The following is a 20,555-nucleotide window of genomic DNA, read 5'->3' as shown; positions in this document are numbered from 1 at the left end:
GCTTATTATTTTCACAGTTTTCCCCCTAACCCTCCTATTGTATACACATACGCATGTGACTAAGCTGTGTGTTAAGTAAAGCCATATATAAACAACATTTTATAAACTTGCTCAAAGAAAAAGGTATATCCTTCCTGTGCTTTATCTCATTCCGCTTTTCAGTTCATTTTGCAATCAATCAAGGATGCCAAGCTGACAAAGCTTGCACACAAGCTGAGTTGCATTGATTTCTTAAAGGATGTCAGGCTTCTGTGGCCTGTAAATGTGCCTCTGAAGGATCTGTTGTATTCGCACATCATCGCTGACTGCAGATTCATACACATTTGATTGCCCAGATGCCATAATTAGCTTGGTCAGGCAAACAAGCACTCTGAAGTGGTTCTGCATGAGTCTATCCATTTAAGACATCTTGTCTTCTGGGAGGAGAGGTATGGATTGGAATAAAGTGATGTCAGCATGAAACAAAAACTTGAAAAATTTAGTCGATTTACTGTCCTGACCTGGCAAGGAGAAAGTTGCTCAAGCCAGGAAAGCACTGGATTTGTCTCTATTGTCTACAGTGTGGGAAGTAATTTGCCTGCTGTGTCTGTGTTTGGGGAAATGGGGGGTAGTTTTTGCTTTGTCATGGGGAATGCAGTGATTCATGCTAAAAGAAGCCTAACATCTGGCCTCATTAATCATTTCTTTTCAAGTCTGAGTTATCGGGGAATACTTTTCACTTTTCATCACATTCTCTCTCTCTCTCTCTCTCTTTCTCTCTCTTCTCCTCTCTTTCTCTCCCTCTCTCCACCCCTCCCCCTCCCCCATCTGCGCTGCTTGTCATCTGTTGACATTCTGGCATGCCTCATCACCCATATCACTCCTCCCTCCTCATTTGCTCCCTAATTTGTTTAGATGGCAGAAGAAAGAGAGGGATGCGAATGAAAGTGACTAAGGTGTGTAGGGAGCAAAAAAAAAAAAAAAAAAAAAAAGGGGGAAGGAGCAAGTGTGGGAAAGGAGGACGGAACAGAAAGAAGAGCTGCAGAGTTGTAAATCAAGTTTGATGAAATCAGTTTGCATGTCGTTTAACAGTTAGGGAGTTCCTTATTACTCACTGAGCTCTGAGTGAATGCAGTGACACATCCATGCTACATTGCCCGGGGCTAACCAACACAGTTATAAGAACAACATTTTCCATTCACTGTGATGACAAAGCCCCCCCCCCCCAAACACACGCCACCCGTCAAACATCTACAGAGTTAGGAAATTGCCGCTTTCTGACAAAGTTCCCATGACTGTTGTTGTGTCAACTGACATGTTTGTTACTCTTTATTACATTTTATGGCTGAACTGGAAATCCTAAGGGACGTGCCGCTCATGTTGTTGACAGAGAGAGATTTACTGCGTATGATATTAACAATGGTAAAAGATAATACCGTGGATCATATGGAAGGAATGAATCACAAAGTGAAAGAACAGATCAAAACATGCCCTGTGTGGGACAATGCCACAGGTTTTAGGAGGATTATGAAATTTCAACTGAAATTGTAATGACGTGCTGCACTACAGGCTATTTGGTCAACTGAAACGAGGAAAACCGTGTCTAAGTGACGCATGAAAAAACATTTTAGGTCACGTGTGAAAGTTTATTCCTAAAAATAAATAAATTAATTAACTCAAGGTCTACTTACTAGCTTTTTCTTGAGCCACATCTCACAGTCCTCCTCAGGAAATTGAGTTTGCTTAGTTGTCATGGAGATAGCTACAGTATGTCCATGACAACTGAGCAAACTACATCTGCTAAATAAGACCCTGAGATACGGTTGAAAGAATCAGAAAAAAAAAAATCAAATATATTAAGTCTTTAATTGAAAAGTCATGTCAAATTCAACATGACTGTGTTCAATTTAACATGACTTCGTATGTGTTCAGACAGCATGTGAAGTGTATTTTAGAGGTGGTGTGATACAAAGTCGATGGAAAGACAGTAATTAAATTTGAATTTGTCAGGGGCGGTGCAAATAAAATAGTTAAACTTGAAAGAAAAATTTGCAGGATTCATGAATCCGCTCCATAAACATATGGAGACGAGAGGGGAAAGAAGACAGACTGGAGGGGAATAACAGAAGGAACAGGAGTTTCTCATGAGCTCTGAGTCAGAGGCTGAACTGAGCACAAACACACAGACACACTCCCACAGACACATCTGTTGCTAGCTTACAGCTAATGTACAGTTGGTATTTTGGCTGTTTGAGGCCAATAAACACAAATGGTGAAGCAGTCAAACTTGCTCGAATGACGTGAGGTGAAAAATAGCTTCGTGTTCCATCTGAATACACCTTTAGTGTGCTTTAAGTAAAAAAAAAAAAAAAAAAAAAAAAAAAAAAAAAAAGGCCCTTCACTGCTTTTTTTATGTGAGTTTCGAAACAACACAAAGCAGCTAACAAAGATCCAAAGAGAAAAAGCAGTTTGTGCCAGAAATGCAATGCAGTTGCCACAAAACATGTGAATTTTTCAGTGTGGCATTGTTTGGCAATGCTAATTGGCAAAGAGGAACAGCAGTAGTAAGTAAAGGCTGACAGACCCATACTTAATTTACTACACATATGTTAAACACAGGCAAACTACAGCCTCGCAGTGTCATCAGAATATAATCAACATCTTTATTACAGTCTCAGCGCAGACAGCTTTATACATCTGGTACTTGAAACCACTCTGAAGACCAATTAATAAAGACATTTAACCTGAAGTCCGGGGTGGCAAAGCTGGACAAGTAAACAACTGATACAGTAAGAAGGTCTGATAAGGTGTTTTTTTTTTGTTTTGTTTTTTGGACGACCTTCCTGCATCAGGTTTAAGGTTGGAAAAAGCCAAATGGTGCTTTCAAACCACAGTCTTCTTCCAGATGTTTGCCAGATGTTAACATGGTATACGTGAGCAACAAAGTGAGCCTCCATCTAGGGAGTCATAGATCTGATGATGACTTTGTGTGCTTGTACAACCGCCAAAAAAATATGCGTGAGGTTATTTCACAAAACCAGAAGCGGCACCCTTTGTATAGCAGAAGCTGAACCTTTTGAAGTTTGAATGCGCCTCTGACAGTTTTTGATGTTGTTAGTCAAATAATGTTCCCTCATAATACATCAATATGTTAACATGATAATAAAACTGCTTAGCAAAGGTTTTCCTTGATCGATCACCAAATCTCCACACGTCCATTTTCTTAACCTGCCTCTTCTTGTGAAGGATCACAATATTCAAAATTATTTTAAAAAAAAATCTGTATGGAAAGTTCTGGAGTGATATTTGAAATATAAAGTTTCTATTCTGTGCAACTCTCAAAAAACTGGAAGTTTTCCTTCTTTAAGAGCAGTCTAATATCCCTCTAGACACACTCAGGACTTTGATAACAGCGGTTCATAATGGACTGCAACTGTTCTAAAGGAAAAGAGCGGATGATTAGATGCTCTATATTCACATATTGTATAATAAAGCCATCAGTCGTTTCCACATGACAAAACCATATGTTTCACAAAAACCTGTCTGGAAGCTAAGTAATAGCGCTCAGGTTATTTTCAGACATAACCACTGATGCATGTGAAGATGATACAGTCTGTCTGCCGTGTGATGTGGAGGACATTGTCCCTGCTTTCCATTGCATGACAAATTGAGAAGTCTGCTTCAAAAGAATTACCAATATTTTTTTGATTATACAAGTATGAGAGGCTGCAGAGAAGGTAGATTGTGAACTTTTTTTTTCTAAAATTTTTTAAGTAAAAGGGCCATCAGCGTTGTTTTTAGGCTCGTACATAAAGTTCAAGCACGAGTCATCCAATTAAGTGGATTCTATGCAATGTGCTTAACATTATCCTACATCACAGACAAAATGTGTATAGCACATGTTGAAGCTATCAGCACTTATACAACTGTGATGTGTTAGCCAAGTAGGCCGAGTTACACACAGCAGTGCACTTGAGTTGATGGAATATGGATTAGTACTCATATATATCTTTAGATCTTCTAATTTATGATAATTTGACAGTGAAAGAAAACAAGCCTTCAATGAAGATTAGGCCGTGACAGTATGTAGGAAGGGTAGTAAAACCATTTATTTTTTGTTTAAATAGCTCCATACCTGCTCAAAATATGAATTGAGAGTATGTTATATCATATATTATGTCTAAAAATAAAGTTCTAGCACCATACATTTTTGTAGAAAGAAAATGAAAAGCAGAAAAATAATGAGAAGCTGCACTGAAGAGGAGAGGATCAATGATTTGTGAGGCTGAAGAACCAGTCAGACATATCACCTCCAGTGATATAACAGCCACTGATGAAGGATGACTAGGGCAAACGGTGCTGGACACACCACAAAAATAACCCTCAAGAACAGCTCAAGGGTGGCCCATTGGCTCCCAATGTCTGACCGCTAGCAACACAGACACACAGATCAAGTCTTCTCTTGCCAATTTCCTGTAAATGTTGTCCAATATGAGCTCTGCCAGGACAGAAGATCCCCGATTTCCAACCTCCAGCTGTTTCTTCCGTTCTATGGCGGAGTAAAGGCGTTCTTCCCGCTGTAAATCACCCAGCCTAGGTCTGCCATAAACCTCTGTGAAATTGGGACTCATCCAAACCTGAACTTTTGCTTCTGCCTTTTATCAAAATGCCAAATTACAATAGCGGAGAGGGTGAGAAAAAACAACAGATAATAAAGAAAGATGAAAGAGGAGAGAGTAGAGAGAGTATAAAGCAGAGCAAAAATGTATCTGCCACCGCTCAATGAGATCAGTGTACACAGAGGAACAGATGATACAGATTATTGCAATTTTCAGGTAAATACCTTCATCAGGTTATCTTATTCTGATAAAGGTCATAAACAGAATAACAAAAAATGGATTAAAAAAAAGCATCTTGTCAGTATTTCTTCAGTACAGAATTTCTCACTTATCGAATCATATCTCTCACATAGACTGTATACTGTGTAGTCTGGGGTGTGTTTATTCTGCATCATTTTTTTTTAACAAAGTTTGTAAAAAGAAACTTAATTAACAGTTTAATCATCAAACACTTAACTAATCTACCTTATCAACACTGTGTGGGTGTGGTTTGATTAGATTTGATTAACAGTGAGCCAAGGAACATAAGCAAGCAACCCAAAAACTATCATCAGATCTGCATTCAAATATTGCTAAATCCTGTTTGCCACGTGTTTGAAACCAGTGAGGAGACCATAGACGAGGTGTGATGTCACCCATTGGTTTACATTGGAGCTCGTTTGCAGCCCAAAGTTCCAGCTTATGGTCGGCACCAGCACACTTATTAGAGGGCTTGAATTCAGCGATTGAGACCATAATGACTTGCTGAAAGAAATGATTGACTTAGTGTTTCTAGAGAGAAGCTGAAGCTTTTTGAACGGGAGTCAATTAAAGCCAGGGATTTCTTTTTGGAGCCAGCATCTAGCGGTCATCAGTGGCATTGCACTTTAAGGTACTTCCTCACTGGCTTCAGCCTCAAACTGTGGTAGTTGCTGCTTGAGAGGAGACCAGACAAAACAAATTAAATTAAAACAAATATCCAGAGGGGCTAAGTCAAGGGCAACAAGTCTGAAAGTCTGTATATATGACCTGGATGATGGAGTTTCTTCACAGACTTACAGACAAAACAAAAATAAGGACAATCTCTCATGTGAAATAGTCAGAACTCTTCAAACTTTGTGTTTTTGCAGTACCCCAATGTTGATATTAAGAAGCTGTAGGTGAAAGTTGTAGGTGCATTTAAAGGTACCAACAGGACTTATAAGCACCAACATCCTACATCTACACATCCTCGTAAACATTAACCCGACTATCAAATAAGTTGTGCAAACTGTGCTTATTGGGAAAGTCCTGTTACTATGAACCATGTAAATATTTTACTCAAACTATACTATGTTTGTAAGAAAAAAAAACAACACTTTTAGGGTTTGGGGTGCTGCACCACTTGGGGTTTGAATGTAGGAGTCTTTTCAAAAGGTGTGCAGAAAGTGAAAAGATAGAGGAGAGAGTATGTCAATGTTTGCCAGGGAAGTGTTAGAGAAATACAAGAGCAAAAGTGATCTAGAGAGCATTTTGGGGACAGCTGGTTTGTGCTGTACAAACAGGCAAATTCTGAGAAAAGTGTCAGGAAATGTTCTCTCTTCCTTCAATTGTATGTCTCTCTCTCTCTCTCTCTCTCTCTCTCTGTCTCTCTCTCTCTCTCTCTCTCTCTCTCTCTCTCTCTCTCCTTATCTACTTTAAAGGTCAGACATGTAATTGTATCCACAGTCAATTTGCCATTACAAGTCTGTAAAAATTTCTCCATCTTTGTCTTTTTCTGCTTTCTTGTCTTTTCTCACAGACACCCCCCTCCCCCCCCTTCCTCGCACCACTCTGATCTGAGTTCGAGCTTGCCTGAGCAGCTTGGCAAGTATCTCTGCAATACATTCCATCTACCAACAACCCTGCAAACTCACATTTCAAGGATTTCCAGACTGATTAATCCCTGACAAATTGTCAAAATTGAACGTGATATGAGGCAGTCATGGCTTTCACCCAAATCTTGTCAATTCTTGCCACGGATTCAAATTGGGGTTATTAAATGTATTATATGTTTATGGTTAGTGGCTCACAAGACACTCGAGACCAAGGGAACTGGTAATAAAATCCTGCTCCTCATGACTGTACGCATGACCAGAGCAGGTACAGAAAGAACAAGAAAGAAACAGAGGCTAACAGACAGTAAGAAGAAGAAGAACTGGATCATTGTTCAAGTTCATGGTGTGTGAGTGTGTACGCCTAAGGCGGCGGGGGGTGGGAGGAGGGGATTCCAGTAGGGGGAAATGAATCTGAGATTGTGCTCACACTAAATGAGGAAAAACAAACAAAAACATATTACTACTGACTGGCGATGAACTGATTAAGTGCAGAATTGCACTGGAAGAGATGAGAGTTAAACAACTTACTGAGTATTTGTAGCAGTTTAATGACACTGTCTAAGTTACACCCAGTGTCATCCCCTGGAAAACAAACAAAGAGCTTATTATGATAAAATTCGGAAAATGAAATGTAAACTGTGGTTAAATTATTCAGTTATGGGGTCAATGTATTATCAACAAAGTTTTATAGATAACAGGCCTGTGCAGTCATCAACATGCCATTGTTTCTGCCAAGTCAAATTCCAACTTAACCAGCTGGGATATTTAAAGTCCAACAGAGAGTCAATAAGGAATTTCCACAAAGCCAGTAACTTTTAAATAGCAGATAATGGACTTTTTAACAACTACATTTTATAGAGGTTCTTTATATCTGACATTGATTTTTCTGAACTTAAGTAACACTCATAAAGTGACTCTCTGTAATTTAAAGCCATATCAGCAGTTTCCAAAAATATGCACGTCAGAGACTTTTAAATACTTATGAAATTCACATAGCTATGAATGATAACATGCACCCCAGTTAGACTAGCTGTTGTTTTAAGTGTTACTAATAGTAAGAAAGTAACAAGAGTCTACAGCCTTGTACATGCTCATAATGACAATCCTAACATGCTGATCTTTAGCAGTTATAATGTTTACCATCTTAGTTTAGTGTGTTAGCACACTAAAATTACCTAACAGGTCAATTACAGTACAAGTAAAGATAATGAGAGTGTCATTTATTTTATGGGTCTTATTTTATTTGGTCTTAAAGTCCAAATTGACATTCTGACCTGAAAATGGCGCTAGATGAAAAGGCAGAGTAAAGCTCATTCAATGCAATTCATGCAATTCATTCAATGGGGAATATGAGTGTCTCAACCAAATTTCACTAAAAAACAAAACTGCCAATGTTAAGATGCTAGGAAAAGTTGGGGGATAACAAAAATCCTCTGGGGACCATGAATGTCTGTACCAAAAACTGTAGATGTGGTACCCATGTTGTAGATGTTAAGATATTTCACCGCCAAGGGAAAGTCTTGATCTTCTGGATGACACTACATGAAAAGTCAGGGGATCACCAAAGTCATTAGGATTCATCCTCTGGACATCATACACAGCTGTACCAAATTTCAAGGCAATGCATTCACTAGTTGTTGAGACATTTCACTAAGAAAACAAAAATGTCAGCCTCATGGAGCAAAAGTCAGACCACAAACATCAACATTTCATGTCAATAGTTATTTTAGTTATTTTATTTTAGACCAATACTGTCATCCCTAGAGCCAAGACTTGACACTGACTGGGCAGCAGTAGCCACAGCGATCTGCATCTTTGCAGTTAAAAGAAGAAAAAGAAGGGGGGAAAAAAAGCACATTTCTACATTTCTGGAGCAAGTAAATATTTTTGGATCTGGTCAGACGCCAGGTGCAACATTACCCTGCTGCATCTCACAGTAAGCAAACTAAAAGTAAACTTCTACATAATGTATTTTCGGGGACATCAAGGTTTTGCCACCTAACGGTTAAGCAGGTACAACCTGACCTACATGCAGTAAATAGAGTGGTTCTTTGTATCAGCAATTAATCAAAGTGAGTCCCAACAAAGTGCTGCTGTCCTGGGTAGTTAGATAAGGGAAGGCACAAGCAATTATGAAAGGCGCTGTATGCATCATGCCGGCTTTATACTCCCGTTGAGGATTGTTGCATTTGTGAGTGCATATAAGGTGGGAGGGTACTCACCTTTCTGTGTGCATTACTGCTCAACAAGAAGATAAAGAGGTAGCTTCATAAACAATGTTTCATCTCTGTCTGCCTGTCTGTGTACCCGCCTGTTGGTCTTGATACCGTATCTAAAAGCCAGTCTATCAATCTACTACACTGTCAACCAGCCCCAACCACCTGCTTTCCTGGCTCAGCTTAAACAGGAACGACTCTTTTCTGCACCTGCAATGAATTCATTTCACCCATAGTCGACTTATGTCACTGCACATTCACGCTGTTACGGGATGTTTGTATTGTTACTGTTTCTCAGTGTTGTTTTTTTAAGCTTGATATGCAATGGTGCATTTGCACAAGTGTTGTCACAACCCATGAGGGTTACTCAAAGTGAATGTGTAGGCGGGCGTGTGAAAAATGAATGCCATTTTGAATGTATGAATGCCGTTGTGTGTGTGAGTACGTATGATCAAGAGGGGAAGGCCTGAAATGTTGATCTAACCTTGTGCCCCAGCTGTTTTCATTCCATATTCAGCAGAGTTTAATATTGAGGGACTCTGAGCTGTCAAAACATATCAGAGTGATAACGCATATTGTGGTACATTGTGCTCGGTTGCCTGGTGAGGCACATTTTTCCATGTCGTCAGATATGTTGGTGGTAATATCTCCCACACTGGATGGATGGGTGGATGGATCAGAGGTCTGTTTCTGTCTAACTGTGCAGATGGTCATTTTTTCTTTCCTTTTTTTTCAGTTGTTCTCCCTCTTCTTCTTCTTCTTGTTAATCATTTACAGCTTGTGCATTTTCACTCAGTACAGAAACGGCGATGCATTTTGTATCACTTCTAAACTTAAACAAAGACATGTTAAGATAAGGAACTCCAATGTCAGAAAAAAAGAGTGTCAGCCCAAACAGTGAAGTCAATCCCGCATGACTAATGAAAAGTGTTGACAACTGAATAGCAGAGCGGAAAACTATATTAGAGTCGGTTCTTTCTATTTTGATCCGTTTCTCGGTAGCCAGCCGTTACAAAGTACACTGACAAATGAGGCGAGTCGGACAGTCAGCATAAAAAAACTCAAAGGTTCCACCTCACCTCCATGGTTCCCTGATTTACTCCCATTAACCTCTCTCCCTCCCTCCCTCAGTGGCTTGCGGCTGTCTTCGACCTCCATGACTTCCTCCTGCTTTCCAAAAACCATGTCCTCATTTTTTTTGGCTCCCTGATGCCTGGAACCACAACCTGTGAAACTGGTACCTGACAGGTGCTACCTTCCCTTTGTGAGTTTGTGACTTACACCCCCTCAATGAGCACACATTTTTACATTTAGAGAATCACTCCTATCACCATGCATTTTTGATTTTGAGAAAGCAAACGTTCAGGAAGCAGAAATATGCCTTAATCTATAGTGATTAATGAACTGCAGATGCAAAACTTTCTAGCCATTAAATGCAAGGACATTAAATTAAACATTAATCTGTGCCTCTCCTCTTTAAGCATTAATTCTAAATACTTTTTCTATTGTATAACAGAAAAAAATGTCCTTTTACCAAAGCAAATTGCACAGTTAATTTCTTCTCTTATCTCTCTACTTATTCCACCACCCACTGACATGGAAATAGGAGCTGGCTTATTAAAACTTTTTAATATAAATATCATGTAGGATAATGATGAAAGAGAAGTTTGTGACTATAAAGGTAGTTTTGGTTGAATTTATCTGCATTGTGAGGAATCTGGATGATTATGTAAAATCCTGGATTACGTTCAATGACAATGTTTTTAAATGGTCTGTGCTAACGTTTTCCCACTTACTGTGGTTAAACTGTAAAGTATGGTTTAGTTATGCTTATGGTGAGGAAACTAAATCACTTGGTTAAGGTTCAGGAAAAATCCTGGTTATGATTTGTAAAAAAACAAACATTGATTATAGGTTTTAGGCCAACAATAGACAATAGCAGTGAGTTGTTGCAACATCATCTGGCAAGATGAGGTTGTGTTGGCTGATCAAATACGTGCAGGAACACATTGCTGGCAGATCACCTATTACACATGTGATTGTTACAATAAAAGATAAAAATGATTTCAGCAGTGATAGTTATAAAAGTTGTAAAATCCTACAAACTGCCGTGCAATGTTTTGGCATCTGATAAACCTTCAAATTCATTGATCTCCTTCCCAGACCCTGTTTTACCATTTCACCTGTACCTTAAACAACATGCCCTTTACTCACCCATCCATTTTGTTGTTGACTATTTTGGGTCTGATTGCTTGTTAAAACAGGACTCAGTCTCTTGAATGAAAGTAAAACCAACACACCCTTCCTTGCCATGTAAAGGCCACACTGCTTCCTGAATTGAACATTGACACTGGCACATATTGAGCTGTAGAATTGTCCAATACGGGTATAAAACAAAGGAATAATGGGGTGTAAGATATCTGTGTCCTCCCCAATACAATAACAGTGAACAAAATTTTGATATCTGCATGTCAAGATACCACTAGAGGTAGGTGGCCCGTTAAGAGGTGCTGCTCAGCTACCATGCACAAAACTACTCAGCTTCCAACCTGTGATGGGTTTTTTTTGGCCTCCCATCCAGTTTTGTGTGTCCTCCTGCTGTGTTCATGTGTTTGTATGTGTGTGTGTGTGTGTGTGTATGTTACTGCATGTTTGTGAGTTCTGTCTTGGTTGGCACCCAGGTCCCAGCTGTCACACTAGAAAGAATTTGCGCCAAGCCGGATACCCACGGGGAGCACTGGAGCCAGAGGCTGCCAGCTGGCCCACCACTTTCCCCCCCGCACCACCAACCCCTTGACGACACACACACACACACACACACTTGCAGAGACACATACACACAATCCCCCATCTATCTCACACCCAAAAACTCCTCCACTGACCTCTCAAAGTTGCCCGCCTCCCCCCTCCTCAATACGCACGTTTAGACACACTCAGAGTGGGCACACAGCCAAGTCTTGGCGTGTCAGAGCTGTAAAGGCGACAGGAGTGTCAACAACATCACACTGATGCTACATAATCCTCGTCTCCCAGAGCGCGCCAGCACAGACACACAGCCTCAATCAATAAATCAGTGCCCTCGCTCAACACGTCTTAAGGAAATGGAGGCGGGATGGAGGGTTCAAGTAATTGCTGCTGGGACAGAAAGTGATGCCATCTTTAATTTTGGTTGACTATTACGATAATGCAAGATCATAATGACCGAGATTAAAAGTCTGATTTAGGGGATAAATGGGAGAATGTAATGTTCGAGAGAGAATGTAGGCCAACGAGACAATCAAGACATTGAGCTGTGGCTGAGGGATACGAGCTGAAAGTGACTTTTGTTCCTCGATTTGTTGTTTATTCACTGTTTTGTTGCCATAGATCTTAAACTTCCAGTTCATATTGAAACGGTTATTGTTCAGCGTTATTTCATCCCACGCATTATGCAAATCTCATTCAAGCCAATCAGCTGCAAATGCTCCACAGTGCTGGTACTTAGAAATAGAAGAATACTTGTCATCATGGGTTATTGTGCTCGATGCTAGTGAGAAAACTAGATACGTCTAACTGTGTTTGTTTGGTGTGACTTCATCCTCAGAGGTGCGGAGAGGATATGTCATCTCCTTCGTTGCTTTGACTGGGAGGAACTGATGCCATTTTGTGCCAGCATATGACTGGAAGGGGTCACAGGTTTATACTGATACACCCTTATAATCATGCACATCTAGTACCTTCACACACACACAATCTCAAGTATGCATGCATGATGGAGAGAGAGATACTCCTTCCTCACCCACACACGTGCGTAATACATGCACACACACATAAAAAAAACAAACACCGATTGCACTTGCAAAACACACCCTGTCAGTCCATGCAGCTCTGCTCCAGTCGAGATCCAAAGTGACTCACAACCTGAGTGCAAATACCTCAAAAATATAATTATAAAGAAATATGTATACAGTATTACTGTACTGCTTAATATTAATTGTACAGTAATAATGTCAGTCTGATAATGGCTGGATCAGACAGATGTGGTTCATCGGGATCATAACTTAAGAGTTGGGCATGAGAAATGTTTCATGCTTTCCAGTGTTGCACATCACAGAGAAGATAAATGATTTTGTGACAAGGATACTAACGAGGCCGTGACCAAACATGTTGACGAAATATCATAATGTTATGCTATCTACAAGAATTCCTTAAAAATGTGTATACACACCTATAATGAGTGTTTTCTGATCATCAGGATAACATAATTTGGCAATGCCCTCCAAAATAACACATACCGTATCTCCATTATAGAAAGGTTTCATGTTCTTTTTTTTCCTGAAATACAACCTCTGTGGTTTAAGGATATTTTCCAGGACAATTTTCTATGTTTTTCTTATTGTCAACAAATCTCATGTGCAGAACCAAACCAACAATACACTGATCCTACTTACAAGCATTGTGTGTGTACCTGAAGCCTTAAATATCTTATTCATCTGTGCTATAGACCTCCATTATGGACACAGAGGTTTGTTTGGAAGACTAATAACAACGATCATGTTTTCAGTCTTCAGAGAATAGTTCAATGTACGGCAGATGCCACTGTGGATGCCCGGAAATGCGGTTTAGTTTACAGAGCTTTGCTAGCTTGTTGTGCTGCATTTTGTACATTTTTATGCCTGCATTAGAGATTTGGAAAGAAGAGAGATGGCAGGAAATGAAGGGGGGGCAGAGATAGGGAATGCAACAAAGATCCCTGACTGGACTTGAACTGGGGATATTGCAGTTCATGGTTTTAAGTATTGCCATCTTTTGCCTGCTTTGATTCTTGCTTACACTGTGGTCCTTGACACTGACTCTGTAGTGAATGAATGTAAACAAGACAAGAGAGAGAGTGGACCCTCCTGCCTGATCAACCCTACCTCCTATAAAATTATATTTATATACAACTAAACTGTTTTCCAAATTATGTTGCACTGACAAATGTAATTGCTGCCAGGATTATGTTCACAGGTTTATATATTGCTCTGAAGTCATAGGGAGGAGGTCGGGGTGGATTGGGAACCTACAAAATGTAGGACTCTGACACCACAGACCTGGTTCACATCCCGAGTCCTGCGTGTGGTTAGGTTTAGGCAACAAAAGCACTTTGGTTGAGGTTAGTGAAAGATCATGGTGTGGCTTAAATGTTAATAAACATGTTACGCCCCAATCAGACAGAGTGCCTTTTATCATCCTGAGGTGGCTTTTTGTATTCATTTTCAATGACAGTGAAGCTTTTTGCTCGTTTGCGTTGCTGAGCGCCTCATGTTTGTGCCTTGTGTTTTTGCAGGAGTGCAAATCTTTCCCCAACCTTAACCAAGTGCTGCCAGTGCCTAAACATAACTATGAAAAGTTAGATATTGCTGTAGTTTCTTCTAGCGGATATTGTACTGCAAAATCAAATATTTCGGTGGGAAACACCCCCTTTCCCCCCTAAAAAACTACAGTATCAACATTTTTGCAACTTGCCAAATAGGTTAGTTAACATCATTTTCTCGTTATGTTGAGAGAAAATGTAATTCAGCCAGCATTATATTTCTAGGAAAATGTTTTTTTGCTGTTGCAGTTTAGTTGTACATGAATGTAATTTCTAGGAGACAGGGTTGGCCTGACACATAATCAGATTTGCATAACACTGTTTGGGCATGATTGCCTAAGAATTCAGAGATTTTGATCAGAAGATCTATGGTTAACCAAAACCCGCATGCAAGGTTGCACAACAAAGTAGGAGGAGTGTTTCTGTTTGTTCCAACCACCCATCTATTACCTGCAGCTGTCATGAATTTGGCATAAAATATTGTGAGAGGGTTCAATTTTCTCTGAATAGAACACAACATAAAATGGAAAATACAACAAAGGCCTAAGGCAGTGGATTAAAATGTTCCTCATATACTGGTTTATTTGAGTTGAAGTTGCTGACCACAGATGTCCACCTTTCTATTGATCATCAACCTGTAAGACAAACATGACCTGGGACAAACAGATTGCTTCTGTCTCAATAATAATTCCAGTAAAGGAGTGACTGAGGACACTGATGTTAATCATTCACCAGAGCAGTGGAAATACCCTGACATCAAATATCTCCCAACTAGGTGTGGAAAACGGAGGATGAAAAGTCCCTAAATGAAGATTGACTCATACACACAGTGGATGAAAGTGAAGAGGCCATCAAACAGGCCTGTACTTTAAACACCTAAAGGAAGCGAGCATGACCACACGTTTTTTTTACTGTCCAAATTCTGTGCAACAGTGAAAACAAGAATAGCCGATTTCTCACCAAAAGCACCGTATTACATCATTTTCTTCTGTTCTGTTTTTTTTATTCTTTTGTTCTTTTTTTTTTTTTACAACACGGTATCATTCCAGAGTGAAGCCATCAAGCCAGTCACTCACAGACCCGACAGATCAAGGCCCAGCAGTGTGTAATGTGTCCGCCATTTTGGCTCCGTCAGAGCTGGTGGCACACAGAGCAACTGCTCATTAGAAGGCAAGTGTGACAGAGCCTTTCTCCCTTCCACCAGACGGGTTCGACTTCCTCACCCAAACATAGGGGAGAGTGGAGAGGGGGGGGGGGGGGGGGGGGGGGGGGGAGAGGAAAGAGGCAGATGGTGGTGGTGAAAGAAAGAGGGGAGAGAGAGCAGAGGAGGGCGGAAGGCTTGAAGGAGAGCGAAAGTGGAAAGAGGGGAGAGATGGGAGCGAGCGAAAGATACAATGCGAGAGAGAGGTGGAGGGAGAGAGGGCAGGGGAGAGAGGAAATGTGCCGGCGGATATCATTAAGGTCTGGCGAAGGTCTGTTTAACGAGCAAGCTCACAGCAGCTCTCCATCCTCAGTGGCGCCTGCTGGCTGGAGGCTGCTGGCTCCCTACTGGGGAGCCAGAACCTGGCCCCCCCCAGTAGGGGTTCTGGCCTATTCCATCATCGCTGAACATAGGGGGGAAGCTGGTGGTAAAGCTCTGGTTTCTCTGACTACCTGTGGAGCAACCAGCACATTTCACACAGGATCTCACTCACATTTACACACATGGCCTCAGGGAGGAAAGGTTTAACCTGTGCATGCTCTCTCTTTTTTCCATCCTCCCGTCAGAGGTATAATTGACTCTGTCTGACATGTAAACATAGTGGTAATAATCCTCTTGATGTTGAGCGGCGGAGCACACAGCTGCACGAGGTGCTGGGAAAAGCCATCGGGCAGCGAGCATCTGCTGGCTTGTAGCGTTCCTGCCGCCTGCCTGTTCAACTGTGTGACTACGCTGACCAGAAAACATTTCCCAGCGGACGTCGATGAAGTGTCATTTCTTATTTGAATCAGATGAAGAAAACAAAAGGATTAGAATCTCAAGGCGGAGAGGTTACGACTACTGTCACTAGTGACAGAAGAGGAGAGTCAGAAAGGAATTATAATGGTATGAATAATATCTAGTAAAGTGAATAAAAAACATGTTAATGCTTCTCTTGGCTGTGCACCGCAGAAAAGATGTGACACTTTGAGTGCGCTGATGAGAATAACACTCTATATTACATTCTTTTAAGCTGTTTCCTGTGTGCCTTTGTGATGAAATCCAGCTGCTCTGTGCTATTATAAAATACTATTATACAACAAATGATCTTAAGTTCAAGTGAAGAGGCAATTACAGAAAACCAAAAACACTGAATGGCTATTACTGAAAAACACCATCCATAAATAGTACGAAAAAGGAGGTTTGATATAAGATTTACTGTGAATTTATAAGTGTAAATGTGTGTATGCAATGTGGCAGCGCAAGAAGCTGTAAACGCAATATTGATATTATATCGCCTAATAAAGAAAGTTTATATGGCATGTGTTAGTAAGCAGTTGCCTATTTACAAATCCAGTAAACATAGTTAGCATTCATTTGGGTCATATTTCTGGTCACTTGACATATATAAGTCCAACTCCCCTTTTACCTGTGTACTGGTCTCTGCCAACTTGTGAGATATAGCTGGCTCTTTAGCAGCTAAATTCTCTATTATATTCACTGGCTAGTTGCTAACTTTGTTTGCCATTTGGTGTAGGGCAGGTGGTGTACGGTGGATTTATCATTAACTTTTTCACTAGCGAGGTTAATGAGAGCAGTAAGTCTGAACCGAAACAGTAAAGTTGCAGGCCTTAAAACCAAAACAATGAATGGAAAGGTGCTAAAATGCTCCACAGAGCTCAGGGAAATGGTTGAGCCGGGTGTTAATTATCTGTAGGTTTGATGCTATGAGTGATTAATCTTTTACATTACACATAGTCATCTGACCCTTTTTTTTATATGAAAATATTGACTTGACAAGCATTACTTTAAGAGAAAGCTGAACTGAATGAAAAGGTTTATTGGATGGAACCTTCTCATTTTCTCTTACCTATTATTCCCCTCTTTATACTGTCATTGTCCAATTGGCTAGATTTTGCAGCCTTCTAGTTTGACCTGAAAAAGACCCCTTAAACTTTGAAAGGTTGCCACAGTAAATCAGTGTATCGGAAGTGTGCATTATCCTCTGCAGTGCAGACACTGGTTGTGGCAAAGCTGGCAAGATAAAACCCCATGAAAAGTGTTTGTTGGAGATGAGTGCATAGCAGACAGCGGGGACTGGGAGTTCACGACCGGGTGGATGTCGGCTTGATCTATACTGAATCAACACACAGCGAAGGTTGATAAGAAGGCTTAACCTTCTCTGCTGGTGGAGAGACTCTCCTGATGCCCACTTACACGTGTGCACAGTTTTGTGAAGATACGGTGTGTACATAAAGAAGCACACGGGCGCACTTGCAGATACGGACACATGTAGGGAGATAATGACACACACACACAGACGCAGACACTGACACGCACAGCCCACTGAGATCTGTGTCAATCCTGGACAAAATAAGCATCAATTGCTTTGAAAAGGTTTTCATATCAGTCATATTGACAGAATCAGTGAGAACAGGGATAAAGGGGGAGAGATGCAAAGAGAGAGGAGATATAGCGGAGGAGAGCGGGGGATATAGATGAAAGACAAAAGAAGGACAAAAAGCAAAGAGAAAAAACAGAAACCAAAAGTTGAATAAAGTAATGAAAGCGAAAGAATAAAACATGGGGAAGGGGAGGCGGGGGGTAAAGCAAAAAAAAACAATTTTGACACAAACCACTAGTTGAAAACAACACATACTGAGAAATCAAAGATGATAAGAGAAGAGGAGAGATAAGATACAGGCAGAGACCAGGAAAGCATAAGAAAGAGTGTGAGAAAAGTGAAGAAACTTTTCTTTGTCAAAGTGGTAAAGCTTAGCAAGAAAGACGCCGTCTTGCTCCCTCTCCCTTCTGACAATAAAACATGAAGGAAAACAGATGTGACAACCCTTGCTGCTCAATGTGATACAGTGTCAAGTACCGAGCAACACATGCACACACACACACACACTGACAAACACTCACGGTGTGTGGCCAGAGCCCCCTATCTGAGTACCAGTGCTCATCCTGACACTCCAAAGGGGCTCAGTGTGTGCACTGTCTAAGATGTTTAATTCATACAGCCGCCTGCTTGTGCTTGACATGAATGTGTGACGGAGGAAGATGGGAATGCGGAGCATTATGCGCAACAGCCAGGCTGAGGATGATGCAGAGACACAAAAGAGGGAGGCTACATAAATAGAGAGAGAGAACAGAATGCCAATAAGAAGAAGAAGAAAAAGAAGAAGAAGAAGAAGAAGCAGGAGAGAGAAATAAAACAAAGTTAAACTGTGATGTAGGAGTTTCCACAGCGACAAAGAAAACAAGGATATAGAAGTAGACATAGCTGAAAACTGTGAAGCAGTAAAATAACACCAGAGTTAGAAAAATGAATAGATGATAGAGCTCATGTACGAGACTGATTCTCAGATGCTAGGACACAAAGAATGAGAGATGAATAGAATTAGAGCAGTAAAACTGAAAGAGAAAAAAAGGACAGTGCAAAGTGAGAAAACAGTGGAGTGAAATTTCACACACACACACACAGGACAAAAAAACTGTGCAGATTTCAACCAGGCAGGCAGTGAAAGCTCAGAGTGCTGAGGGTGTGTGTTGCAGGTCTCAGGAGAGGCAGGCAGGGGACTGAGTGCTAGCGATTTTCTGTCATATCTTTCTTTCTCTTCATCCCTCACACCTGTTATCCACCTCCTTCTCCTCCACTGCAGTATGGGCCATCTTAAAAAAGTATTCCTGCATGTGGAGCATTCTTAGGTATAAATTTCAATTAATTTGCACACTCTGGCTCTATCCCTTAGTTGCCATTCTCCACCAGTCCACCAGTTGCCCTCAGAGTTTTCTCTCTGTCTGTTTAGACTGGATTGAGTGGGAGAATGACAGATGAGATACTGTTGCTTGTTGCATCGAACCTTTGTCGCAACATTTTACTTTCTTGTTTGTAATACATGTGCTAAATTGGAAGAACATACAGAACTGAAGTGAAATCTGAATACTTTTGTTTGTTTTATGACCAGATTATTTTGAGAATGTGTTTCAGACTGGTTTCACTGAGCTGCCAGGTTTAGTTGCTTTTCAAGCAATTCACTCTAAGCTGTGATGTTTCAGCTTTTGCTTTTTCCCCCTCTCATTTTTTGGGTAATGAAACAGATCTATTTTTTGGACTTTAGGAGTTAGTATGTCACTCAGATGATCTTAGCTCTGTAGCACAGTGATTTTGTGTTTGCATTTGGCCTGCTGGCATTTAAGGCTTTCTTGAGCATACTTATTGTGTTTTGGGTTTTTGGTATTCTGATTTTCCTCCTGTGTTCCTGTACTGTTTCCCCTCCACACCTTGTCTGTATCAGCTCTCTGAGTCCTTCCCTGTTCCCAGTGTTTTCCCCAACCAATCAGCTCCTTGCCTGTGCTCTGCCTAGTCACCTGTTCCCCCATCCCCTCATCAGTTTAGTATTTAAGTCCTGGTTTCCAGTTTAGTCCTTGTTGGATCCTTTGTTCTGTTCAGTTCAGTTTTGCTCTGCCTGCACTCAGACTTCAATAAAGATTTATTCTTCAAGTTCCTCTTGGCTGCAGTCTTCTGCGTTTGGGTGCACCTGCTCCACTTTCATGGTACTCACTTACATGGTCAAGTTTTTTCAGTCCATCCATGAGGAGGACCCTGCTCTGGCTATGAGTTTGACAGCAGTTCGCTGGGAGTCGGTGGAGCGTGAGGCTCCATTCTATGTTGTCGTCCCCGGTAGCCATGCCGCCACCAAGATTGTCAGTCACCTACTTGCTAGCCACCAGTATGATAACCTCCAGCTTACATCTCAGCCTGCACCCTGGACTACTAACAACCAGCCTGCACTCCAGTCAATTAGGCTCAGATATGTGAGCCTGTCCTGAGCTGACTAGCCCGCTACCTGTTTGTCCTGACCCAGATAGCGTTCTTCCTGCCTGTCCTCATCCTGCATTTCCTGAACCCTATGACACTAAGGTGGAGTGGCTGAGGAGCCACCATGATGTCCAGTGGTTACCCCTATAAGGGACTTGCCTTGCCGTTTTCACAGGGTACCGTGGAGTCTCCAAAAGCAGGCGTGGTCCCCATGGCTTCTGACACCACTGGCTCTCTCAGCAGTCCAATGCCACAGAGTCTCCACCGCCCAGCACCACAGACTTTCTGCTGCTCCGCGTTACTACTGAGATCCCTCTTATCCCTCCTGTCCTTGCTGAACTGCAGCACTCTCTTGTCCCTGCTGAGCTGCAGCAACCTCCTGTTTCCCTGGCTCCGCTGGCTGCACCTGCCGTCGCCCTGCAAGAATCCCAGCCGTCAGCTGCACCTGCCGTCGTCCTGCCAGACCCTCAACAGTCGGCCGTCTGCGCCGACTTTCTGCCAGCCCTTCAGCAGTCAGCTGTCTTACATTGTAAACCCTGATCAAATGATTGTACCTATTACCTTGT

The sequence above is a fragment of the Thunnus thynnus genome, chromosome 15 (genome assembly GCF_963924715.1).
Source record: "Thunnus thynnus chromosome 15, fThuThy2.1, whole genome shotgun sequence".
Classification (NCBI taxonomy): Eukaryota; Metazoa; Chordata; class Actinopteri; order Scombriformes; family Scombridae; genus Thunnus; species Thunnus thynnus.
This window is presented reverse-complemented; position numbering follows the sequence as displayed.